Source organism: Cupressus sempervirens, chromosome 3 (assembly GCF_028749045.1).
Source record: "Cupressus sempervirens isolate cs-2001-9-10 chromosome 3, ASM2874904v1, whole genome shotgun sequence".
Classification (NCBI taxonomy): Eukaryota; Viridiplantae; Streptophyta; class Pinopsida; order Cupressales; family Cupressaceae; genus Cupressus; species Cupressus sempervirens.
In genome coordinates, this window is record NC_143120.1 from 459,643,451 (window position 1) to 459,671,258 (window position 27,808).

The following is a 27,808-nucleotide window of genomic DNA, read 5'->3' on the forward strand; positions in this document are numbered from 1 at the left end:
AGCATTATTGTCTAGTGTATAGAGTAATATTCTTATTATAGCTATTTTGAAGGCATTTCATTGTGTATTAGTGAAGTTATTCCCATTTTAGTGCAGATAGTTTCAAAACCCTCACTTACCTAGGGTTTCAGATTAAAATGAAAATATCTTAACTTTCCACCCATAGAAAATTCTAGCTGGTGGTGGAAAGTTAGGGGCTCCAATGTACTTTATAATGAATGAGGTCTTATACTAGGAAGTGAAGTTTTTGGAGATATATGATCATTAAATGACTAGGCATCTCCATGTGACTAGTTATAGTCAAATGCAAATTTGATTACAGAAGAGAGAGTGGATGGATTAGACCTAAACCAAAGGTGTTTTGGTGTATTTGATGTGTACAGTCCTATTCCAAGCATTGGCTTGACAAGATCAATCTATTTTAGAAGGGTTGCTTTGTAAAAGTGATCTAATTCATCAATTAGGTCTATATGATCAGCCAACCATTAGGACCCTTAATGGTGAGATGAGGAACCCAAATTGAACGATGTTGTATGAGGGAAAAAAAGGCAGTCAAATTTGTATTTTATTTGGTGGGTTATTTGGAAGGTCTAGAAATTGTAGGACAAAAACCTCAAAAGTAAGGTGACTAGGAAAGTAGGCCTCTACAAAGAAACTATCCTCAAGAACTTTGGTGTGGGAAAAGTAATGGTTGTTTGGAGTTAGTATTGGGTCCCTAAAGTCAAGATATGGTGAGAGAAAAAATCTAATATATCATGTGCAACTTGAAGAGGTGTTATCCTCATGTGCCTAGATTTAGGTCTAAAGGAGATAGGGGCTTCAAGAAAAGATCTCGATATGAGAAGGTGTATCAAGGTTGAGAGGTTTCATTGGTGTTTATAAGAGTTGTAAAGGATTTTTAAGGTGTTTATTTGACACCCCTAGTTAGAGTTTGGGTTGGGATAACCTCTGTAGTGCCTAGTTGAAGTAGTCATGTGGATTGTGGGTAAACAATCATTGTTTCCCTGTGAACTCTACATCAAATTATATATTTGAATATTTGTTATTTTAAATAAAATCATTTAATTGTGACTTTTTGAGCTGTCATTTTGCATGATGCTTAATGAAAGGAATCCTTTCAAACTCCTCCCTTGAAAAGCTGATCTAGGATCAACTCTAAGGTTTTGGGTGATCTTGTGACTTACTGGAATCCGCTCAGTTGAAGATAAATGTGTTTGTTCATGAGGAGGCCTTTGTTGGTTTGAACCAATTTTGGATCAAATGATCAATCTTCTAGCTATTTCAAAATTAACCACAAAAAATATATGTTTTTAGTATTTTCTATTTTTAAATGAATGCAATCTAACAATGCAACTATATGAATTCCTAATTTAACCAAGTGCTAGCAAAGAAAATAACAAAGATAGGGTAACAAGAAGTTTAAGTAAGTAACATGAAAGTAAAATCCTAATGGACATAAGCCACAAAAACAATGTGTTTGCAAGTTAAGCTTTTGAAAAAATTGGTGGGTAACCAACGAAATTAGGAGCAACACTTCCTTAATTCCACTAATGCAATTGTCGATGGGAATTTAGTAACTGTAAGATGTTTCACTTTTCATCAAATTGCAAGGCCACAAAAAGTGCACTCATGTGAGATGAAAAGCTATGTAGGAACAATATGGTGATCTATTCTCGAACTAAGTACGTCAGCAGAATTTGTAGACCTATAGCAAATACCATAATTAAAAGATTGCACAACCAAAAAAACACAATAAAACAATTGGCTCAATTAAACTTCATGAAAATACATTCACAAAATATAACACACTTAGGAAAGAATCACTACGCTCCAAATGTGAGCACCAACAACATATATTATTGCATCAAAATAATGGTAGCCTGGAATACATGTTACATTCCTGAATTTATAAGAAATCTTCTCCTCAATTTGTGTTCAGAGTGAGAGATATCTTTATGCAAACATATGCTTCTAAACTAATAAAATAAATCTATTTATGTACAAACTTACTCTCTAAATGGTACTAAGTAGGACTCCATCCTTATTTATATCATTTAGTTGATGCATGAGCCTTGACATGTCTTAAAATAAAGAAAGCATGAGAAAATAACAAGAAAAAAGCATTTTAGATGATGTAGCAGTGTCTATGTCTGAAAGTGCCAAAAATAGAAGCTCCATCTTCTCTAGGCATATGAGGAGTTAAACTATCGCCAGAATGTGTTTCCGATGCATGGAAAGCTCTATTTTTAGAACTAATAGCTAATTGTTGATGAACCTCTGGATTCTTCAAAATCTTCTAGAACACCACTGAAAAAGTGCACCTAGAGCACTTGCGCACCAGTGCACTAGCGCACCTCAGAGGCAAGTTCAAAAAATGCAAAATTTCATGAAGTGTCAAAATTGAAATTTTGGCTTCTGGGTTTTGTTCCCCTTTATACCAAAGCTATGTCTGGGTATTTGCCCTTGAATTTCTCAATGATCTCGATAACTTGGGGCACATCTGGAAAATCTAAGGCTTCATGTTTGTCTTTTACTTTCTACCTAGAGCTGCCCACCTTGATACGAGTCTCCACAAAATCTTCAAGTTTTACATCCAACTCTAACAATGCCTCTTATGTTTTGAATGCTTGCCTAATGTCATCATCATTAGTAACCTCCTCAAAAGTTTTCTAAAATTTCTCCACCACTACCTCTACTTCTGTGGTTTATTGCATAGTGTTAGGAATGCGCCCAAATTTGTTTGACCTAGTTCAGTGTCTCAAATTTATGAATAGTCATCTTAAATGCACGACTTGGTTGGAACACCTTAAAACTTAAACACCATAGGCTTTGGGACCATCTTTGTTGCGAAGGAGGACAATGAAAAATCCATTGAATTTTCATAAAAATGATGCCCATTAGTTTGGATTTGAAGAAAAAATTATTAAAACAAACCCTAAAACTGACCCGAACAAGACCCAAAACCCTAATTTTTTGAAAACACCAAAAAACCTAATTTTATGACCCTGGAGTGCAAAAAAAATGTGCACCAAGCACAATTAGTAGGTGCGCCTGGTGTGCATTTACCTTGTAAAGTTTTCTAACTATGGGGTGTGCAACAACACGCCTCAAGGGGTGCATTGATGTGCACCCTATATCGTACTTAGCTTCACAAAAGGTAAGCTAAAGGTGCACAGTAGCGTACCTAATTAAGTGTGCTACTATGCACCTTAGTGTTATGCTTATGTTTAAAGTTCTTAAGTTTCTTTGCATTGTAAGGTGCATAGTAGCACACCTAATTAGGTGCACTACTATGCACCTTAAATTTAGGTTAGCTTTAATGTTTGAAAAGTGATTAGCAAGTGAAGACAGAGCAGGGAGTGAAGGAGAAGTGCACCTAAATAGGTGCAGTGTTGTGGTCATGGAAGTTGAAGATGCACAAATGAAGATGAAGAAGAAAATGAGTAGGAGAGGGATCGAGGTCTTAGGCTTATATAACCCTGAGTCCCTAGTCACTACTTGGAGTTGCGCTGATGCGCATCACCAAGTAGTGACTTTTTTTAATATGATTTGGTGCACTAGCACACTTGAGGAGGTGTGTTGGTGTGCCTTTTTTCTTTGAAAAAAGACTTACCTTTCCAAAACTTGATTTTCAAGATCTAGGTTTTTGGGTCAGGACCCAGTCTTGACAAAAACAATAGATGAAACCCTAAAAAGACTCAGACCTCAGACTAAGGTTCTAGGAAACCAAGCCCCAACAAAAGGAAGAAATGACAAAGGCATTTCTTCATTAGCAAACATTCCTCTGATATATATCAAACACCAACTAAATCCCAAACATTCCACACATATTTTGAGTCACTTTACAGTCAAAACCTTATAATCTTGAATCTTGAATCTCCAAGTTTAGTGTGTGTTTAGTGTATCTATTTCCTTTGATATCTTAGGATTCTGAAAACTCAGAAACAATCTTCCACCTTTTTTGATCCATTCATTGGGAATCTTCACAAAAGTTTTTTTTATCAATCCTTTGTTTGATTAGATGAGAGAATCAATTCTGAGGGCTCTTGGTGGGTTATCACTTTTTCATTTGAAGTCCTAGGGTAACCTTTTGAATATTCTCACCATTTGATTATTTGATGAAGCAATGGTTTTGATATTGGATAGCTTATTTAGAGTGCATATCCCCATAATCCGATTATCTTCTTAGACTTTTTAGAATCCTTCATTCTTAACACCTTTATTAATTTTTTATTTTCTTTCTGTATCCTAACCATGCTTAGACTATGTGACCAAAACATTGATGTTGTTTCTTAGATTTGATCTTTAATAAATATCCCTTGTGTTCCTCTTTTAAGAACTTTTAGAAACTCTCAGGCCAAACAACGATCTTAGCAATTCCTTCGAGAAGACCCTTCTATTTGAATCGATAGGGTTTGGACTATCCTTTGCTATCTTCAACCTTGGTTTAAAAACACCTTAAGATAATCAATCTTTAAATTTTCAAAGTGTTGAAAACTTGTCAATTTGCGATTCTGAATTCAAGACTGAAAGTTCCCTATTATTGCAAGTAATGTCTGTTCTCCAATTGGTACAAGAACACAATAATCTAAATGCTTTGACAAAGAAATACCTCTTCCTAAAAGTCAAAATCACAAGGAGTGATTTATGAAATGCGTCAAGAATGAATCTTGATTGCACTTAACTCCTAGACTAACATGACTAAAAAAGAAAAAGAAATGAAAAGAAACAAAACCCAAACAAAAAGACTTGAATCAAAGCAAACTAGCACCTAACTAGAAAGACTAAAAAAAATAAAGAAAAACAAAAACAAAAACAAAACAAAAAACAAAAACTTATCTATAGAAAACCTTGAATAATAAGAATGTGGGGTGCTTGTCAGTAGATTTCTCATTATGTGCAATAGTAATGAACCACCCCATATTGTTCTAAAAAATGCTAACTTGTTTTTGTACTCAATTTTTTTTTTGGACAATCTTGGTTCAAATTCTAAGCACAAATCACACAAAATCAGAAGTTGTGGTAACTCTCCATGACCATGATTAATCCAAAAACAAGTTATCTTACCTCTAGCATCATATTCAAATTGAAAATCATCCAACTAAGAAGGATAATGGAAATATATCACTTGATCTAGCGAGTCTCCCACCATAGTTTTACACTCACACATTGTGATATCTCCTTCTAGTAGTTTTATCTCATGGTAGACAACTTCATGCACACGTGGAAACACTTTAGGTTCCTTCGGACTAGAAAAATCAATCACCAGCCTTCCTTTCAAATTATAGGATTCATTACTATCATCAACCAAGATGTTTTTTGCCTCATATCCCAAAGAAGCCTATTCAAAATCATACTTTCCCTCCATTGCGATCTCCCAAGCTAACAAGAAATCAAGACAACTTTCTTCTAAATGGATGGATTCTACATGACTCAGTTATTGCATGGTTTGATATATGTGTAGAATACCCACAAATAGACATTTCCTCTATCAAGCTTGAGACCAAATTGAGCACTCTATCCATCTCTTCTAATGACATATCTTGTTTTAAGGGAGGTATCTTATCATTATTCAATGAGGGATCAATATCACAATAGGAAGCATTGGTATCTTCCTCTTGATTACCTCCTAATTAAAAAATCTAACCAACCTTAGGATCTTCTACATTTCCATCACTTTTTGCAACTTTGAGATTTTTTGCAACTCTATGGAGTTTTGGAACTTCAAAATTTTATGTGTCCTCAAAATTTCTTGTAATGTCCACACTTATTGAAACATCAACACTTGGAAGAATTTCTTCATTGAATGGGAACACAAACTCCTCTTGATAATCTTCATCATTTTGTCCCTGCAAATTTATCACATGATTCAAACACCATTGCACTAAATTGTAAAGGTTGTTCCTCTAAGATTTATGGAGGTTGATCCGAAACATAATTGTACCCATATCTATTTTCACTTGGACTCATACCTATAATACCATTATTCTCATTGTTGTTGTTATTGTAAAGGCCACAATTTCTGCTATGATTTTGAGAATAATTGTTTTGGCCTGCAAGTTGTCTCGGATGATTGCCTTGGTTTCTTGAGGAATTCAACTTTATTTTGATGAGTTCATTGGATAAAAGAGACATCGTATCCTTCATGACCTTAAACTCTCTAGCCATATTGTTTTCTAATTCAACAGATGTAGTTGCCTTCTGCTCAAAGAAAGTTGAGACTCGTACCTTGAATATGTAATTGTACGCATTGGAGTAGTAGTAACCTGCTTCATGAATGCAATAGCCTCTTTGAAGACCTTTTGAATGGTATCAATGTCTCTGGGTGGGAGCCTTCTTAGAAAAATATAAGTTAATGAATCCATTGTTCCAAAATAGATCTAGATGGTAGCCTCTTATGGTACAGTGTATGGAAACTCCATTCTTTGATACATCCTATAAAAGCGATGATTAAACTATGAAATAGTCTTGTGCGGATCCCTCTTAATTGAAATGAACTGATGATGTAGGATAGATGGAATGTTATAGATCTTGAATTGTTCTAGAAACTTGCTCTCAAAAGAGTTCCAATCCCTTATTGATGCTGGTGGAAGATTGAGGTACCAATTGAATTCTATTTCCCCAGAAGTGTAAGGAAAAAGGTGGCATACCACGCCCGTATGCTGACTCTGGTTTCAATTACAAATTTCCTTTAAAATTTAATATAATCTTCTATTGTTTGTGATTCTCCATAGATGAACTGTGGGAAAAAAATTTCAAGATTTTTGGACAAGTTATGCAATGGACTAATTAGATTCAAAGATGAACTTTGGGCATTGAAGAAAGACATGGTGCATAATGATGGGAATGTGTGAAGTAGAATGTAAAGCAAACAATGATGACAGAATGTGTAATGTGAATGGGAGGAGTTCTTCGAATCCCTTTATCACTGTGATGCTTGAGAAAGTGACTGAGTTCTAGGAACTTGTGTTTATCCTCGAAAAGCGCACCTTTGAAGAAGCACACTTTCTCAAAATAGTGCACCTGCGCACCTTATGAAAATTCACAGACAGAGATTTTTTTTTTGAACTTCTGAAAATCTTAGAATTTTCAAACAACAACTTTGGTTTTTTGAGCTGAACAATTTTTAGGCCCTCCTTCTAATGCCACTTCTATTGAGCTGTCATTTTGCATGATGCTTAATGAAAAGAATTATTTCAAACTCCTCTCTTGAAAAATTGATTTGGGATCAACTCCAAGGTTCTGGGTGATCTTGCAACCTACTGGAATCCACTCAGTTGAAGATAAATGTGTTTGTTCACAAGGAGGCCTTTCCTGGTTCGAACCAATTTCAAATCAAATGATCAATCTGCTTGTTGTTTCAAAATTAACCACACAAAAAAATGTTTTTGGTGTTTTCTATTTTTAAATGAATGCAATCTAACAATGCAACTATATGAATTCCTAACTTAACCAAGGGTTAGCAAAGCAAATAACGAAGATAGGGTAACAAGAAGTTTAAGCAAATAACATGAAAGTAAAATCCTAACAGACATAAGCCATAGAAATAAAGGGTTTGCGAGTTAAGCTTTTGAAAAGATCAATGGGTAACCAATGAAAATAGGAGCAATGCTTCCTTCATTTCACTGATGCAATTGTCAATGGGAATTCAGTAATTGTAAGATGTTTTACTTTTCATCAAATTACAAGGTCACAGAAAGTGCGCTCATGCGAGAAGAAAATCTATGCAGGAACAATATGGCTTCTCAAACTAAGTATGTCAGCAAAATTTGTAGACCCATAGCAAACACTAGAATTAAAAGATTGCACAACTAAAACAATGCAATAAAATAATTGGCTCAATTACACTTCATGAACATACATTCACAAAATATAACACACTTAGGCAAGAATCACTACACTCCAAATGTGAGCACCAATAGCATATATTATTGCATCAAAATAATGGCAGCCTGGAATAAATGTTACAATTTTGAATTTATAAGAAATCTTCTCCTTAATTTATGTTGAGAGTGAGAGATATCTTTATACAAACATATGCTTCTAAACTAATAAAATAAATCTATTTATGTACAAAATGACTCTCTAAATGGTGCTAAGTAGGACTCCATCCTTATTTATATCATTTAATGGATGCATGAGCATTTACATGTCTTAAAACAAAGAAAGCATGAGAAAATAAGAAGAAGAAAGCCTTTCAGATGATGTAGCAGTGTTTGGAAGTGCCAAAAATAGAAGCTCCATCTTCTCTAGGCATTTGTAGGAGTTAAATTGTCATCAAAATGTGTTTCTGATGCATGGAAAGCTGTATTTTGAGAACTAGCAGTTAACTATCAACACACCTCTAGATTCTTCAAAATCTTCCAGAACACCACTGAAAGTGCACCTGTGCACTTGGCGCACCTCAGGGACAGGTTCAAAAAATTCAAAATTTCACCAAGTATCAAAATTAAAATTCCTACTTCTGGGTTTTGTTCCCCTTTATACTAGAGCTATGTCTGGGTATTTGCCCTTGAATTTCTCAATGATCTTGGTAACTTGGGCCGCATCTAGAAAATCTAAGGCTTTATATTTATCTTTTACTCTCTACCTGTAGTTGCCCACCTTGATACGACTCTTTGCAAAATCTCCAAGTTTTACATCCAACTCTAACAATACCTCTTCTGTTCTGAATGCTCGCCTAATGTCATCATCATTAGCAACCTCCTCAAAAGTTTTCCAGAATTTCTCCAAATATGTGTGACCTAGTTCAGTGTCTCAACTTTTTGAATAGTCATCTTGAAAGCGCGACTTGGTTGGAACACCTTGAAACTCAAACACCACGGGCCTTGGGACCATCTTTTTTATGAGGGAGGACGATGAAAAAGCCATTGAATCTACATAAAAATGATGCCCATTAGTTCAAAGTTGAAGAAAAATGATTTAAAAAAACACTAAAATTGACACAAACAAGACCCAAAACCCTAATTGTCTGAAAACACCAAAAAACCTAATTTTATGACCTTTGAGTGCAAAAACAATGCACACCTAGCATACCTAGTAAGTGCACCTAGTGTGCATTTACCTTGTAATTTTTTTTTAAACTATGGGATGTGCAACATCACACCTCAAGGGGTGTGCATATCATACTTAACTTCACAAAAGGTGAACTAAAGGTGTGTAGTAGTGCACCTTAGTGTTATGCTTATATTTAAAGTTCTTAAGTTTTTTTGCATTACGCACCTAATTGGGTACGCTACTGTGCACCTTAAACTTAGGTTAGTTTTAATATTTGTTTAGTGATTAGTAGGTGAAGGCAGAGCAAGGAGTGAAGGGGAAGCGCACCTAAACAGGTGTGGTGTTGTGGTCGTGGAACCTAAAGATGCACAAATGAAGACGAAGAAGAAAATGAGTGGGAGAGGGGTCAAGGTCTCAAAGTTATATAGTCCTAAGTCCCTAGTCACTACTTGGAGTTGCATTGCTACACAGATGTGCATCACCAAGTAGTGACTTTTTTCAATATGATTTGGCGCACTAATGCACCTAAGGAGGTGCACTAGTGCACCTTTTTTCTTTGAAAAAGGACTTACCTTTCCAAAACCTCATTTTTGAGATCTGGGTTTCTGAGTCGAGACCCAGTCTTGACCAAAAATAATAGACAAAACCCTAAAAAGACTCAAACCCTAGACTAGGTTTTTGGGAAACTAAAAAAATAAAGTAGGAGGTCCCCATTTCTAGTCGAAATGGGGTGTGCATTGTGAAAACCACAACATGAGTGATCACCCATTTTTGTTCAAAGAATCTAAATAGTGATAGTAAATTGTAAAGTTTATTGTTTAGAATCTGTGATCACGATATTGAGACACATTTCCATGTTTCAAATGAATAGATATGTGATTGGAATATGGGTGGACAATCTATTATTGATCTTTGGGCTTGTGATCATAAATCAAGATTAATAGGGTGAAGGTGACCTTCAAAAGTAGTTATAATAGGTCATTCATTGGATACTTGATTACTTTCTCAAAGAACTATAGACATAACATAACTATATGATTGCACCTATGTAATAATTATTGTAGCAACTCTAGATAGAATATGATCTCCTTATGTCTTTAGAATTTATATCTAAAGGGTGATATCAATCATTAGAGAAAAGGAAAAATAATTACTTAACATAACATCTACTTTAATGGAAAATATCAGTCATTAAACTAGGTTCCATATGTAGAAAAAGAGAGTTCACAATGCACTTCCCTTTTCACACAAATGCAAGGAACTAGGGTATTCAAGAAAATTTCCTCTAAACATAAACAATATCATGCTGTGAATAATGCCTTAAAGTTATTCTAAATCAATTCTTATGAGAATCATATTTTACGTAAAACTTTTTGCACAAAAATATGTTTAAGAAATTTGTAACAAGAAACAATCATACTAATACTGGTAACTTGGAAATATCACTGAAATGTATTTGTCTAAGTCTTAAGAATGAATCAAGTTCACTAATTATTAATTTCAAAAGAATTAATACTATTGTTGCCCTGTTATCAAGTCAAAGAATTAACGTCACCCACTATTATTAACGTGATGTTACATATGAACAAAAAGAAAAATAATGTTTGTTATCCAACCTACAGAATTCTCTAATACTTAGAGAAATGACCTTCAAACTTCTTATCATTTAAGGTACATCAACCCTCTATCATATAGTATATCACACACTAAGGCTTGATTCCTAGACTAAAAGTGCTAAATAGTCATAATTGATTTATTTTTTCAAGCTTAATTTCTTGCTTGGTCTGAGATACTTAAGGGTGGCCCATATCATATAATGGAAGATTATATTTAATGAAAAAGATGTGCATATGCAAATAAATAGCTTATTTTTCTTAAATGGTCACTAGGATTATAAAAAACTCAAGTGTAAAATTGGGAAAATTTTTGTTCAAATGGAAAAAACATGGTAAACAATGCCCAAACCACTTCAGTTTCCTACTTGGTACCTTGTAAAATTGAGGCTTCTTTGAACCCTCAAACCACTTTCTCCATCCCAATGGCGTTTCATGTATAATGGGATGACAGTGATGGCCATGCCCAAAAATCTCAAATCTTTGAAATATGTTTGAAGTAACAAGAAGAATGGAGGTGACCTCTAGACATCCCCAAAATGACTATGAATATTTGAGATGTCCCTCAATAATTCAAGAGGATACCCAAACATCCCTAAGAATCCCATTTTTTTTGAGATGTCCCTCAATTCTTGTGACAACTAGACATCCCCAACAACATGAAAAGATTTAAGAATGTTTTAAAAAATCATGCATGGCATTAAAGAAATACTACTAAATATGTCATGACAATATTATAAAAGTAGAAAGAAATAACCATGACAATAGTATAACTGTAATAAATGTAATCATAATGACAACATCCATAGTGTAAGGGAAATAAATATCCAATGGTTCATATTTTTATATAAAAATTAACTCCCATAAAATGAATATGCGATCTCATTGTTCAAACTCGAGGAATTGACAAGGCAACATGCAGGGGAAGAAGTTGAGCATAAGTATGATAGTAAAGAGGATAAAGATGTTGAGTAGCCTATTAAGATAGAGGTTCAAGTAGTTGGAGAAAGAATGGTCACTAAATTAGACCAAGAAGTAGAGCCAAAGGAAGAACAAATGTCCAAAACAAAGGACATTAATGGTAAAGAGAAAAGTGAAAAATAACCTGAACATGATGAAGCAACACATTCCTTGCACCAAGAAAGAAACATGGAACATAAAGTTAGTGTTGTGACTATAAATGCTGATGAAATGAGTGAAGAACAAGGTCATTTGAAGACTAAACTAGTAAAATGGGTAATGAATGTTGGAAATAACAATGAGAAAGTAAACTTTGAGAGGGGAGGAGGGGGGGAGGGACTTTAACCATAAAAAATTCATCCATCTTATAATTTAGCATGTAAACTAAAATATCTAGCTACACATGTCATCCATAGCATGAAACAAATAACACATAACTCAATAAGTGTGTTACCCATAAACCCTCCAATGAGAAGGTAAAACTAGAGTGTGGATGACACCCACAAATCTTCACTACTATAGTTGTATAGTGTATCCAATTAAGTTTACAATTGTTTGATCATAAACTATGATACCCCCTATAAAAGGTCTGCCCTATTAAAGGCTTACGAAGACTGTTAAGTCTTACCCTGTTAAAGGATTTTAACACCCTACTAAAAGTGTGCCTTGTTAGAGGACTTAATCTTGCAATAAAACAAGCACTCAATTAAGATATTTGCACAAGCCTGTTAAGACTACTCTATTAGGAGATTTTCTCTGCATCACTTATTAGAATGATTCAACACCATGATCCTTTGATTAGCACTATACTGCTAGATATCAAATCTCCTCTTTCCAAGTATATCCTTGATCCTCCTGATTAGATATGTCTCCTCTATCCTTTAACTACTCTACTATGTTCTCTCTAATTGATTCTACAATTCATATCTCTACCATAAACTCTATAGTCACCATGAATGCTCTCTCTCTACACTTAGCATTCATTTTTCTCCTCTCATATGCACACACAAACACTTTAGGGTTTTCCCTCCTTAAGAAGACTTAGGTGAGCTAGGGTTAGGTAAGAATCAATGATTGTGATTCATCCATTTTGTCACTTGATACATCCCTTTTTCTGATTGGTTGCATGTAATGCATAGGATTCTCAATATACCTTTGTATATATCTTCTAGAATTGTAAAATAATCCTTAAGTTGGCCCAAAAATGGTTTACATAGAAGTTTGTGCCATTAAAAATAACTATGCCAAAAATTCTTTACTCGGCATTTGAAAGTTTTGATGCTAACATTCACTATATCCTTAATGTTGTCACTCAGCTCTTGAATGACTCAACATCCACTATTTTACTCGACATCTAAATCACTCAGCATATATGACTTATTTGGCACTATAGTGACTCGACACATATCATCTGTTCGATATACATTGTATATATTGCTCGACATACACTACTTACTCAACACATACTGAGTTCTGTTAAGTAATGACTTAAGTGTTTTGTCACTGCCTTGTCAAAACAAAACTAAGATCAACAATCTCCCCCTTTGACATGAGTGGAAAAAGTAATTGTCATGCATATAAAATCTAACTATGAGCATAACTTAGATAATATATATACATTACTTGGCTCTCATACAAAATTACAAAATTTGCAAAGCTGATGACATAGTTGTCATACCTTATTGCACCAAAATTTCATTACTCCCCCTAAGTTGATATTGTCATTCTATAGCTAAATTTTGTACACTTATTGAGTAAGTGTGTGATCTTTTGATGTTCCCTATTTCTACATGAGTACTCCCCTTGACTCAAAACTTTACTATGCATTTGTCAATCTACTTTCTCATACTTTTCTCATTTCCCCTTTCTTCAAATACTTTATAATCCCCCTTTTTTGAGACTTATGTCATTTGGGTGGTACATTGATAGTGTATTTATCCAAAAATGTTTTGTGGATCTCCAAGATTATTTTTAATGATGCTCCCCAGTTAATTCATGCTACCTCTAGAGAGTGGTATTGAATATCTAGCTAGGTAGCAAGGTCAACTAGGCCATCATGTGTTGAAAGTTGGTTGTCTTTCTTTATCAATGTTCTAGCGAAGGCTAGTTCCCTATGCAATACTTCCATGTGTGAGGTCAACATGGATTGGATACTAATCAAGGTATCCCTTATGTTTTCATCTTGTGTTTATAGTGCAACTAACTTACCTTGAGTAGATAGTAGTCTCTAAAAATGAGACTAGCTTTAAGCAGGAGATAGTTTCAATGTTGTACCTGTGAGTTGTAGATTTCCTTGCAGCTAGTCATTAGCCCTTTGTACTTCTTGCTTCTTGTGTGAATAAATTCACATCACAAAGCTTTGTGTAAAGAGAAAAGATATTCTCCAACACCTTTTTTACATCCTCCATTTTGGTTTCTAAGTCAACTTGTCTTAGTGCAATAGCACTAGAAATATTTCCTAGAACTTTAGAGTGAAACTTCTTTTTAGACCATTCTAGAATTTTAACATTGTAATCTAGGTCTTTATCCCTGATCTTATCAACTATGTTGACTAGTTGCTCAATGACTGGTTTTTCCTCACCCAACTTTGGAAGACTAAATGCATCAAGAAATATATCTTTAATGTCATGAAACACTTACTTCTGCTTATGCTCTCGTCTAAGCAACTCTTGTTGTTTCTTCCTTTCAATAACTTCCTATAGAATGCTCATTTTTTCTATGGTGATTGTGGCAAGATCAAACTTTGGGATTTTAATCACCTCATCTAAGTTTACATCTTCATAAGATGTATCTTCAACATACTTAGATGTACTAGGACTAGGCCTTGATATTTGTAAGGGTGTAGCATTTGTGCTCAACCATTGAAGAGTTTGACTAGTAGGAGGTGATACAGAAATTGGCAGGGTAACCAAGGTCTATATAGCAATTTGTTCCTCTTTCTTAGTAGTCAAAACTGACAGTCCTATCCTTCTTCTTCACTGTGTTTCCATCTTCACCTTGCAATATTGAGATAGGTGTAGGGTTGGCTTCCTGACCTATGTGGACTTCTGTCTCATCCTTCTCAATAGTTAATAATACTTGTATTGAATGATTTGGCACTAAGGTTCTAACACTTGGTGTCACTACATCCTTCACCTGATATACCACAATGGGCATTGCAATTTGTGTATTAGTTGTGACACTTGTTTGTTCTTTGTCTTTTGTATATTGAGGGGGCACATTAGATGTTTCTTGTGATTTCTCCCCTGTAGATGCCAATTTTGCCTTCTCAATCTCATCTACTCTCACCAATACATGATGGCTACATAATTTAGTTGTTGTGGTGGAGTCAGTCAAAATTTTCTTCATGTCTTCATCTATCAAGGGATTGATGTTCTGAGCAGAGTTGTCAAGAACATCCTTAATTTTTATTGAGTCCTGGAGATTCACTTGGTCTACATGTGAGGGGTTTGGCACTTGACACTTGTACCTCTGGTACATTCTGATCATCCTATTTCTTGTCATTAGTTGTGGCCTCTACTACTACTACTATTTTAGTACCTCCCACATGACCATCCTTGACTTGGACTTCTTGTCCCTATTCATCTTTCGTATCTCCAACTTCCTCAAGGACTTGATTACTTGGCTTTTCTATTGTCAACCCATAGATGACTTTCCAGATTTGGGTGATCTATTTAACAACCTCTTCAATTTTATTTTGAAAAATATTAAAAACTCCATATTTGGGGGAAAATCTCCCCTTGAATTTATTCATAGCTTTTTTCATCATTGCCTTATCTAGAGTAGACATTAGTCTAGCAAGTGTAGTCTCCCTAATCTATCTTTCTGTTGTCAAACTCTACTGCCACATCTCCTCAACTCGGTCATAAAGGCTCTTTGGTAATGAGTTGGGAATCTTTATAGCCATCATCTCATTTATTAATTCTTCCACCTTATTTTGATCAATCTTTTCTAACTTATCAAATACAACATCTGCAAAACCATACAAATTTGCATTATTCTTAACACTTTTACACAATATGTCTATATCTGATGAAGGATTGTGGCTTACCACTTGAAATTGACTGATGTCATACGATTCTATCCTATCCTTATTTGACTCAATTGCTGGAGTGTATTTTCTCCTTGCATATGTCTTTTTTACAGGTTGGCTCAACTTTGTTGAGACAATAGTCCTCTTTCCTTTTGGTTTATCTACCTCCTTTACTCGCTTGGTGGTTGCCCTTGTGCTAGACTTGGTAGCAAGTACTGCTAGCTTCTATTGTGAAAGTTTCACAAGCTTCTTCTCTAGTTTCTCCACTTCTAGCTCCTTTTCTTTCCTCTTCTTTTTAGCTGTCTTAGGCACTTCCTCAACTTATTCTTCCTCAGCACCTTCAATATTCTCTTCTTGATCTTCTCCTTGGCCTAGAGTGAGTGCTAATGGGGCTTCAACTTGATGTTCTTCTTCATTATTTTTATCTTCTTCTTCTTCCTCCCCTCACCCTTCACCAAATATCTCCTTAGGCTTCTTCACAAGCTTATTTTTCTTTCTTATCATAGTTGTTGTCTTCAAATCAATAGTGATTCTTGATTTGGCTTCCTTATAATTTCCAAATGAGGTGGCACTCTTATCAACTTCCTCTGCTAGTAAAGTTGTAATAGTTTTAGATGCCTCATCTACATTGACTTCATAAGGTAAGGGCTTCAACCATCTGACCCTAGGTATGGCTACCTACACATATGTGTAATTTGCATCAACTCTAAAGCAAACATCATTTTAGCATTGTTCAACTAGTGATACATGAATCCTTAGTGTTTGTTTCATAGACTTCTTGAAATCTTCAAAGTAGCTTGTCATTACTATTTCAAAATTGCCTCCAAGCTACTCAATTAGATCTGCAATCTATAATGTCACTAGCCTGTTGGTCTTCCACACTATTTGACCAAAATTTGAAAAAGTGTTCTGCGAATAGAAGAATATGTAGACAAGTAGTGAATCAAATTTGCATTGTGCACTCTTTGTCTTTCTTATGGCCTCCAAGTTTTCTAATAATTGTTAAAGTTGTAACTTGACAAGGTCATAAGTGTAATGGTTCTTCATTATCTTGTATCCTAAATCCACAACCATGCAAGATATATTATTCAATCTGCTCAACTGAAAGAACTTGTGAGCAATTACTCTTAGTGCAAAGTTTTAGATTAAGGTAAAAATAGGTTTTGAAGGGACCCAAAACCCTTAGCAAAAATGCAAAAGATATTCAAATAAGCACAACCAGGTTTTACAAGGACCTAAAACCTGTAGTATAAAAGTTACAAAACCAAGTTTTACAAGGACCTAAAACCACAAAATAAGATCAGTAAATGAAACTAGGTTTTACAAGGACCTAGAACCTAGAGTTTGAACAAAAGGAACAAAAACCAGTTAAGAAACCTAGACTAGAAACCAGTTACTAGAACCACCACCAGACCAGAGACTAGTTGCCAAAACCACTACCAACAGCTATTACAACTCCTTAATCATTTTCACCATCTCTTTGCCTACCTTTGCAATGTTTTGGATAGTGTCAGTAGCAGATCCCCAAGTTACCTCGGCCGCCTTCTTCCTTGGACTCTGTCTTGTTCTTTTACTTGGTTCGCTAGGAGACATGAATTTCTCATTATTTCTCTTACCTAAGCTAGTAGCAGTCACACAAATTCTTGAAGTGACCTATTCCATCTTATTGTCACTCTCTTTGATCAGAAGATGGAGCTTATGTTCATATTCCTTTAGCTTCTCTGGGATATTGCCAACCTGAACTTCCAGTTGAATGATCTTAGCCTGATCAACTTCCTAGTCCTGCTGCATCTTTTCCATTCTTTTTTTTCACATTCATTAACTCATTACTCTTAGTGAAAAGTTAATTAGGGGATCTAAAATTGTATCAATGGACATCCCTTTCATATTCCACATTTCCCTTGTATTCCTCTCAATTACCTCCTTTGCATCACTCTGCATAGTTTTAGGTATGTCTAGGGTTGGATACCCTGATACTTAACAGATGATCCTTTTGGTGATCTTAATGGGTCCATTTTCCAACCAAATGAAATTGTTATGAATACAGCTCGTAACAATGTGTATCCAATCATTCTTAAAAACTTTGGGAAAATCTAGGGCATGATTTAACCCTCTTTGTTCAACAATCTTGTACTCTTCCCTCAAAAATCCATTATCACATAATTTGTTGTATGCATCTCTTATTTTCATGTCTCTTACTTCTCCTATCTTTCTAGTGTAGCAACATCTGACATCTTGTATCATTAAAACTTTTGGTGGTACCATCGATAGCGCACTAGATAGGTCTCCCTTACATGCTATCTCAGGAATAGCTCAAAAGGGTGGTTGTCTAAATTCATTACTAATTAATTGCACATTACAAAATTCTTTTCCTTCCTTCCTAACATTTGTAGAAGAGCTAGACACCATTATATGTAACTAGGGTTCATGAAAATTCTAATAACAAAACTCAACACTAGTGAAATACCTTTCAAATCTAACAAATGATAATTTGTAGTAGTTTAATCTAGTTCACAAACACTTGAATCTTTCTCCTTAGTTCACCTTATTCTCTTCATGTCTCTTTGATCTCTGATGAATGCAAATGAGTCAAAAATTGACTATATAACCCTTGATATTTGATAATAAATGCTTAATGCTTACATAGTTGTAAGCTCGACTATCATAAGATTTCCACTCACTTGGCTTATACATGATTTGCACTACACTTGACAACAATAATGAGCTTGGTCATTACTAACAAAAATCCATCACTCAACAACAATTGTGAAACCTTCCATCCTCAACAAAAACATGAAAAAATAACAAAACTATAGATTTCTTCCATGTTCTAACCAATGCATTGCATCTTAATTCATGCATATATAATCTTTTTAGAACTTAGATTCTTGGAACTGATGTATTATATAACTTTGAAATATTAATCCCACACATACCCTTTGATTTTCTAGTTGGGGGTGGTGTGATCACTTGATCCATTGGATGAAGTGACCTCATCTAAACTTGATGTTGTGCAATCTTCCTTGTTCTTCCATGTATTGTTCATCTGCACTTTGACCTTATTAACATTGGCCTTTTATTTGCCTTTATTGTTTCCATTACTCGGTGCTAATGACCTGGTTGGACAATTTCTGTTGATATGACCAGTCTTCAAATAGCTAAAGTATGTAGTCTCACTCAACCATCTATTGCAGTTGCCTTTAGAATGTGTTCTAATCCAATTCTCAAGAACATGTCCATATTCTTGATAATAGTGACAACTGTACCTTGTGTTGTAATCCCAATTGTAGGATTTTCTATTTTGTTGTACCTCTATCTTCTTGTTTGATGTCTAATTGGCATTAGATCTGCATTCTTATTCTTTATGTCCATACTTCTATCAATGTGGAAATATCCTTCAAATCTTTTTGTGCTTAAGGTCTTGGTCTTGCATTCATGTACCTAATGTCCTCACTCATTACACTTCTGACAGTAACCGTTGAATTTTTTTCTTAGGGTTCTAATTTGCATTGTTGCTCCTGCAAACATTTGTTGTATGATCTAACTTTCCACAATTATGACAAGTGGGTTTCTAGTTCTTACCTTTGTTGTTTTTTGTTCACCACTTTTAGATGATTCTCCTTCCTCAATAATCATGTATTCCAATCCATTAGTATCATTGTTAGGTCTAGGAGATCTTATCAGTCTCTCAAAGCATTTGATGGCTTCACTGGGTTTGTTGAAACTTTTAACAAATTATTTTTCTTTTCTCAATGCATTCCTCAGTTGTTCACTCTGTAACTTTAGGATTGTGATCTCAATATCCTTTCCATTCAATTCATTATTTGTGATCATCAATTGATTCATTGTATCTACTTGAATGTGAGCAATCCTTTATGCTTCTAGTGTCTTCTTTTCTAGTCTATTGGTCAGTGTTCTTTTGTTATCTTTAATAATAAATTTGTCTTCCTTAGCTTTCTTTTTCTACTCAATTACCTCACATAGAAATACTGATTGGACTTCTTATTCTATCTTAAGATCTTTGACCTCTTTAGTTAAGGCACCATTCTTTTCCATTAGATCTGCAACTGCTACATCAAATTCACTTGAGTTCCCATTCTCAAACAGTCCAATAGTGTCTTCCTCTTGGTAATGAGTGTCATTTTTCTCAATAGTTATCTCTTTCCTTCTCCTCAATGAATGTTGTAGTTCATCTCTTACTTACATAAGTTGGTGTAGGGCAAGATGGATTTCAATCTTCTAGTTGTCAATAGTCTTTCCCAACTTGTAGACTTCCATTTTAAGATCTTTCCTCAAAGTTGTAAAGCTTTCCTTTCCAAAAAACAAGGCTCTAATAGCAATTTTTGGAAATAACAATGGGAAAGTAAACTCTGAGAAGGGGGGGGGTGAATCAGTACTTCAAAACTTTAACCATAAAACATTCACCCCACATCCATCTCATAATTTAGCATGTAAATTGAAATAGCTAACTACAAATGTTCATCCATAGCATGAAATAAATATCACATAACACAATAAGTTTGTTACCCAGAAACCCTTGAATGAGAAGGTAAAACTGGAGTGGGGATGAGACCCACAAATCTTCACTACTATGGTTGTAAAGAGTATCTAATTAAGTTTACAATTGTTTGATCATAAACTATGATCTACCTCATGAAAGTTTGCCCTGCTAAAGGCTTACAAAGATTGTTAAGTCTTACCATGTTAAAGGATTTCAACACCTTGCTAAAAGTGTACCTTTTTAGAGGACTTAAAATTGCAATAAAACAAGCACTCAGTTAAGAGATTTACATAAGCCTATTAAGACTACTCTGTTAGGATATTTTCTCTACATCACTTGTTAGAATGATTCAGTACCATGATCCTTTGGTTAGCACTTTGTTGCTAGATATCAGGTCTTCTCTTTCCAAGTGTATCCTTGATCCTCCTGATTAGATATGTCTCCTCTATCCTTTGACTGCTCTGCTATGTTCTCTCTATCTGATTCTACAATTCATATCTCTACCATAAACTCCATAGTCACCATGAATTCTCTCTCTCTCTCTCTCTCTCTCTCTCTCTCTCTCTCTCTCTCTCTAAGCATTTGTCCTTCTCCTCTCATATGCACACACAAACACTTTAGGGTTTTCCTTCCTTAAGAAGACTTAGGTGAGTTAGGGTTAGGTAAGAATCAATGATTGTGATTCATCCATTTTGTTGCTTAATACATCCCTTTTTCTTATTGGTTGCATGTACCACATAGGGATTCTCAATATACCTTTGCATATATCTTCTAAAATCATAAAATAATCATTAAGTCAGCCCAAAAATAGTTTACATAGAAGTTTATGCAATTAACAACTATGCCAAAAACTGTTTACTCGACATTTGAAAGCTTTGATGCTCAACATTCACTATATCCTTAATGTTGTCACATGGCTCCTGAATGACTCGGCATCCATTGTTTTACTCAACATCTAAATTAGTTGGCATATATGACTTACTCGACACTTGAGTGACTTGACACATGTCATCTACTCGACACATACTGGTGCCTGGCATACATCGGCATATACTGAGTTCTATTAAGTAATGACTTAAGTGTGTTGTCACTGCCTTGTCAATACCAAACTGAGATCAACAATGAAGACCTAAATTCAGGCAGAGGTGAAAGACAAATCCATTGGTAAGGCTAAAAAAAATTCTTATCAAACAAAGAATCAGGAGGATTGGACTGTATTTGCAGTATTAACATTAGAAAAAAAAAAGTTGAGAATGACAAAAAGATGGTGATAGGTCAATTTAAGACCTTAGATAGTACAAAAAGGAAGCCTTTTAATACAGAGACATTAAGTTCTCCTTGGACAGTAAAAAAAGAAAGGAAAACCTCTTGTGAAGATAAAGGTAATTGGTTCAAATGGAGCCAATCTATTTGAGCCTGATATGCCACCAAACATTGCACATTCTTTATTTACAAAATTGAAGGATAGACTATTATGGCAGAAAATCTGGAAAGGATAATAGTTTAGCCAAGAGAAATAAAGGTACATAGTATTGTTATTCATTTATTCCCTACATCAAGGATCCAGTCATGGAGTAATAAAGGATATAGAGGCATGATTTTTTTAGTTTAGGTATTACTTCCAAAGTCAAATACCTCCAGAGTTTTTTTTGATCAGGCTACATGACTAGTTTCATACCATGCAAAATTTGTGGTGCTTGGAAATGCATCTAGTGCACGAGTACAAAATTAAATGGTCAATTTTTTTACTCCTTAGTTTTGTTCATTGAGAATTTTCTTGAAATCATAATAGGAAAAAGAAATTAAAATTATGAAAAAGAGAGATATATGATCTAGAGATAGATGGAAAAATCTTGTTAAGCAAGGTTGATTGTACTACACGAGTTCAAATATGTAGTAGGCATCATATTCAAGGATACCCTTTTATTAGAATCTTCCACAAGGGAAATGATGTAAGGGATGATCATGGTCACCATGAACATGAATCTTATTATGGAGATAGGGATACTAATTCATTAGTTACAAATTTGGAGGCATTGGTTGCATGCATTCCTATGGAGTCAAGATTTGCATTATAGGATAAATTAGGTTCTTTAAATGAAACCACATGGCCCATGTCAAAGACTGGGGCTTGAAAAATTGAGATTTTTGTACAAGTCAAGAAGTGGTGCATGTAGAGATCTCATTTCAAAGCTATTGGTCAACATTCTATGAATTCCATAACTCTCTACACAGATCGCATATCAAGTTGGGTATAATTCTTAGGACAAATTCAGTTTGCAACCATGAAGAAATACCACATTATGTAGAACACATTTAAAGGATGATTATTATTTTATGGATTATATATCATATCCCTTTATAAATATAGAAAAGTGGGATTATTATGAGGCAAAATTGAATCTGCAATAATGGAAATGTGCAATCATAGGAACCCTAGATAGCCTAGTTATCAAGGAAAGAGATAGAGGTATCAAGGAAGAACACAACAAAAATCACCATGGGATTACAATGCAGAATATGTGCACCAAATTCTAATGGAGATTGAAGGGACTTACAAAAAATTTAGAGCTTCTATAAAACCTAGAGGTTTTTTTCTCAAATGGGGGAGAAAATTCTTTCAACAAGATGAGGCACCCACCATGGGATTATAGGAAGAATCCACATATATTTCGAGTGGGAAAATGACGTAGAAAAGATTTCTTGCTAGATGAGTACATCAACCAAGAGTTCATGCAAAATGTTAAGAATTGAGTTGAATTTGAAACTCAATATAAGATAATAAGTGTGCAATTGCACAAATTTTCAACATTCAATAGTTTGAACTATAACATATTTGAGAGACCCTGCCCTATTTTATGGATAGTTGTAGGCCCCTACAATGGAAATAGGACCCCCTACTCCCTAACCTACCCTAAAAATCTATTCTACTTTCTATGTTCCCCCTGGGGTTTGAAGATACCTTGTCGGTACCCTTCCCTTAATGCGAGCTAAGCCAAACCTACATCCGATTGAGTCCACACATAGCAACCAAATGGCACTGACCCAGGGCCTAGGTCCTATATTTTCTTATGGGATGAAGTGATAGGAAGAGAAGTGGGGAGCTTTATGGGGAGTAGAGTGAATATTCCCCTATATAAATATGGGGTAACATGGACGACTATAAAGAGAGGGTGAATTGTTCTCACAGAGCTATAGATAGAACTATAACTATAATCTTAGGCAATCCCTTATAGATAGTAGGGCCATAGAATAGTAGGGGCTATATTTGAAAGGCTCAATTATTCTTCACTCCGCTCCCCATATTCCCCCACCCTATATTTTAGTGGGCCTATGCAGGCAGTTGCCTTCCTTCTCGCTGGACAGAAATAAAGTGAGCTAGCCCAATATCCCATCTCTAGTTCTCTCTCTCTCCCTATCCAGCCATAGTCTACTTTTGGGTTACTAAACTCTCGATGATCCAATTATTCATAGTACCACTATGAAAACCCTTAACAAACCCCCAGACCACAACTTTGTCCATGTCCACTAACTATAAAGGCCCTACAATTCTCAGTTCCTACCATTCTATAGGTGCATGTAGATGACCTTTTTTGACTCTTTAGACTGTTTCCCTCTTGATTATGAACCCTAGCCTAATATTATAGTGAACTAGCTAGCCATCCTATCCATCCCTTTGCATATTATTGTAGGCTAGGTATGGGCTTTATTATTGTAGCCTATAGAAAAAATGGGGTTAGACCCTAGAATTTTATAGGCTAGGGCTAGGGAGGACCATACCATACCTACCTTAGATTATAGGGCTAGAGCTAGGGCTAGGGCTAGGGCTAGGGTAGGGCAGGGGCCCACCCGTCTATAGAATAGTAGGGGTTGCCCTATGCCCTTGCACCATGTCTCACTCTATTAATTGGAGTAGGGGCCCCACACATGCCCCAACTGAGGCCCTTCTCCCCCTACTATTCACCAGGGCCCATGTGTGGGTAATAATATATAACCCTCCTTGTGTTCATCACCTCTCGTAGTCCCCCCATGGTCTATCTTGTCTCACCTCTCCCTCTCATCACCACACAACTAGTCAAGTTGATGCATTCCACCCATCTCCCAGATCTATACAGGGGCCATCTCCCACTCCATAAATGAATGATACTCTCTCACTACCACCATACCCCTACACCCATAGCTTTTAGTGGGAGTGTGATGGGATGATAATGAGAAAGCTATGGTGGCACCAATACGTATACACTTGGAACAACAACCATAGAGGTAAGAACTGGAATAGTAACTATGGAAGCCAAAGCTTGAATTGGATAATCTATAGCAGCCAAGACTGGACAATCTACAAAGGCCTACCAAGCTGAAAGGAATGGTCACTATGTCCTACTATTCTAAAGGATTCTATTATGGGTTCTTGTCTACAATTCTATAGGGTGCTACAAGCCTAAAGAAACTATAGGCATCTCAAACTGCTGCTAGATGATTTGCATCATACCTAGCCCCCTAGCCCTATCTCTAGCCCTAGTAGGGGGGCTACTTAAAACTTAACTCAATGATGTAGAAAAGCACCCTAATGGCCTCGCTAGCCATTGGGACAAGTTTTTATCTATCCATTGGTGGCACTGGGCTAGCTTCTAGGAGCCGGGCCCCCCTACTATCCATAGGCATATGGAATTGCTTGCCCTCACAAATAGTAGGGGCTATAAGTCCCCCCTTAACCCTTACCCTTATAAAAGTAGCCCCATTAGTAGAAAATACTAAGGTAGAACCAGGGGCTCATGTAAAGATAGATTGAGTACTAAAGTCCACTACTATTCCAGTTCTGGATACATATGTGGATCATTGAGTTGAAGATTAAGTCCAACCCCATTAGATAAAGATTAAGAGTTTGAGAAACATTTATTTAACTAGTTAGAAAGACATCATCAACGCCCTTCTATTCTATAGTTTTAGTTGCGGTAGAAACCATTTCCTGGAAGAGGGCCCTCAACTAACAAGAGGAATAGGGAGAATTTGATGGATGAAATCTAAGGAAATTATTATCATTCACATTCTATGGAAATCATCCATCTATGACCTATGTTAAACATGGATAATTAGATTACTTATCTAACTAGTGGCACTGGGCTAGCTTCTAGGAGCCGGGGGCCCCTACTATCCATAGGCGTATGGAACTGCTTGCACTCACAAATAGTAGGGGCTATAAGTCCCCCCTTATCCCTTACCCTTATAAAAGTAGCCCCATTAGTGGAAAATACTAAGGCAGAACCGCGTGCTCGGGCAAAGATAAATTGAGTGCTAAAGTCCACTACTATTCTAGTTCTAGGTACATATGTGGATCATCCAGTTGAAGATTAAGTCCAACCCCATCACATAAATATTAAGAGTTTGAGAAACATTTATTTAACCAGTTAGAAAGACATCATCAACACCCTTCTATTCTATAGTTTTAGTCGCGGTAGAAACCATTTCCTGGAAGAGGGCCCTCAACTAACAAGAGGAACAAGGAGAATTTGATGGATTTAATCTAAGGAAATTATTTTCATTCACATTCTATGGAAATCATCCATCTATGACCTATGTTAAACATGGATAATTAGATTACTTATCTTTAAAAAATAGAAATAAATATTTTTGTCTAATATCATGATGCATAAAAAGAAACTATTTCCATTTTCAATTAAAAAAAGAAAAAAAGTGGTGCATATTCACAAGATTTTATTCAGTGATGTTACCTGGAAACCTCATCATATCAGTTAACTTAGGGTCAAATTCTTTTGATGCTGCAAAAATGAGTGTCACACATTATCACTCAAATTTTCTTTTGGAAAAAAAGTTTTCTGCAAAATTATTGAAGGAAGAAAGGCATCTATCACCTTAAGTTAGTGCAGATGTTGATTGGTTGTTTGGGAAATCCCTTATCATGTGCACATTGAGTCCTACTATGCTATTTTTATAGAAAATTGTATAGATTTTTGGGTTCGTATTGTAGTTGATGTGGGTGTTGGAAATGGAATTATGTCACTTTTTTCTTCTTAGGCTAGTGCAAAGCATGTCTATATTGCGGAAGCATCCACTATGGTAGATTATGCATGAAAACATGTGGTGTAAATTTCATCTTTGGGTCAGTGAATAACAAAGATAAAGAGTAAAGTTGAGGAGGTGGAGCTACTAGAGAAAGAAGATATATTAATATTAGAACCCAACAACAAAACTACCATGGTGTTTTCTTGACACCATTGCATAAATCTAATTTTCATTGCTAAGTTCTCATCCTATAGTGGATTCTTTTGACTCGAGAATTCTTATTGCTCTAGCTATATATCATACAATAGACTTCACTAAGATATAGGAATAAGAACTATATGAATTGGCATTTCCTTAATGTTTACAACATCAATTGGTACCCAAGTTCATGGCTTGGTATGTTGGGTTGATGTTCTTTTCAATGTAAGTATCATGCAATGATGTCTTACAACTATGCCTGGTGGACCAACAACACACTAATTTTAGCTATGTTGTGTCTTGTCTTAGCCTATCTATGTTATGGATGGGCCAACTATTATTGGTTAGCTCCATATTGTTGATCATAGTGCTTAGAACAATGCTATGAATCTCACTATGTCAACAAAAATATGGGTTGTTGGTGCAAACCAAGGAGGTATACTACCAACTTCTTCAAGAAAGCTTGATTTTAAGGAACGATATTATAGGATGTTGTAGCCTCAAGCCTATACTTGGGTTTAGGATCAGTCAACTAAGTGGTTAGTCCAATATTAGTAAGTTTAATAAAATATAAGTGTGGAGTTTCAAAAAGGTTTGGCTATTGCAACAAAACTAGGGAATTCTGCATTAGAGATATCCTAGATTGTATGGGGTACAATGAAATGTACTTGCTTAAAATAGTGAAGCTTGGAAATAAATTATAAGTTAGACTGTCTAAAATTGTAGGTTGTTGCATTAAGAAGGTTTAGGTTCTAGCAACTTCTATGAGACTTAGAGGTGTGGGTCAAATGAGTGGCTTAAGCAATAGTGCATCACTAACTATAATAGTGTAGATGTTGCAACAACAACAAAAGTAAAATTCAGTACAACACCACCAACGATCGATACCAACAAGCACGAGGCAACAACAAAAACATTCATCACAATACCACCAATAGGTGACATCAAGTGCAGGGAAAGTAGCAAAAACAATAACATTATTTTCATATTCATCAACATTAGACATCTACAAGTGTAGGGCTTCACTAACAGTGAAATAATACACAATTTCAAAATGAACAATTTGAAGGTGGGTAGGTTCAAAATATGTCAACATCAAATATTCTTGGCATTACTTGATTAGAGCTCCTATATTAAATTGTAAGGTCATTTTGATAAGGCCATTTATAAAAACCATTCATTAGTCTAGGTTAATCCTTTTCAAACAACTAATCCTTTTTGTATTTTGAAAGGAATGGATGTTTTCTTTTTCGATTCTTTCCTCCAAAAGCTTTTGAACTAGATTTTTATTATAATATAATATCAATGGCTAGCAATGTTTACCAAAAAAATGTAAACAAATTTATTCTTAAAGAAATAAAAATATATATGCACTTCAATAATGAGGCTTGGGCTACCTCTATTATAAATACTTTTGACTTGATAGAGTACAAAATGATAGAGGCTTTAAGAGAGTTTGAGATGTTGCATGTTGACTCATTTTGC

General features: G+C 35.3%; 1 pseudogene; it reads left to right on the forward strand.

Moving 5' to 3' along the window:
- The window catches only part of LOC149567087 (putative histone-arginine methyltransferase CARM1 pseudogene), a 41,382-nt pseudogene extending 14,504 nt beyond the window's left edge, over positions 1-26,878 (forward strand).
- Positions 26,879-27,808: the final 930 nt, after the last annotated feature.